We start from the raw sequence: 998 nt of genomic DNA, 5'->3' as shown, positions 1-998 counted from the left end.
CGAGGGCCGGAGAGGAGTGCGGGGACGGCTCGGACGAGACTGCCCACCCGCAGACAAAAGGCTCTCAAAAACAATATGGCCCTCCCTGGGAGTTTGTTAATTTTCAGCTGTTCTGGTCTGGAAGCTCCCAATTTCAAAAAATGAAAACAATGAAAACAGGGACTGTCCTCCAAATTACAAAAATTCTTCCTGAGGCAACCCAGTGGTGCCCACGGCGGCCTCCGGAACGTGCGTTTCTCTATATATATAGGCCTCGGGCTCCCGACGGTTTAAGATTACAGCAACCCGGGAAAGAGGGAAACCAAATATTTGTCGGTGCCGACTCGGCAAGCCCCGGGCGGCCGGAGCGCGCAGCCGCCTCCCACGCCGGGCCGGCGAAGGGCAGCGCGGACACGTGGAGCGCGGAGGCCGGCGCGCGGGGGTCGAGGGCGGCGGGCGCGGGGCTGCCACGCGGCGCTGCCGAGCGGCGGGCTGAGGCGCGTGGACGCGGGCGCGCGAGCGGCTCACCACCGGACCGACGGACGGGGACCGACGAACGCCCAGGTGCTGCGGCGGCGGCGGCGTCGGGCAGGCCGGAAGCGTGCAAAAGTGACTTCCCCGCGGGTTCTCCGAGGAGGATTCGCTCTTTTTTTTCTTTCTTTCTTTTTTTTTAAGATTTTAAAGGGTTTTCGGGTTTTTTAAAATCTTTTTCTCTTTTTTTTTTTTCCTTCAGGCTGCTAGGCCCGAAAGCGGCAGAGGCTGCGGCGACCCGGGGCGGAGAGAGGCGGCCGGGGGAGCCACCGCTCCATTTATCCCCGCCCGCCCCGGGCGCTGCTGGTCGAAGGGCGCCTCGCGACCTGGGCGCAGTCGTGCCCGCCCACTCGGCCCGGGGGCCCGAGGCGGGGCGGCCACGCGAGAGGGTCCCGGCACGGCCGCGCGGCGCCACAGCGACCCCTGGCGCGCGGAGGACCGCTCCGCTGGGGCCTCCGCCGGACCCAACGGCCGCTTTTCCCACGAGG

The sequence above is a fragment of the Lipotes vexillifer genome, unplaced genomic scaffold (genome assembly GCF_000442215.2).
Source record: "Lipotes vexillifer unplaced genomic scaffold, Lipotes_vexillifer_v1.1 scaffold213, whole genome shotgun sequence".
Classification (NCBI taxonomy): domain Eukaryota; kingdom Metazoa; phylum Chordata; class Mammalia; order Artiodactyla; family Lipotidae; genus Lipotes; species Lipotes vexillifer.
Note: the sequence above shows the minus strand (reverse complement) of the source record.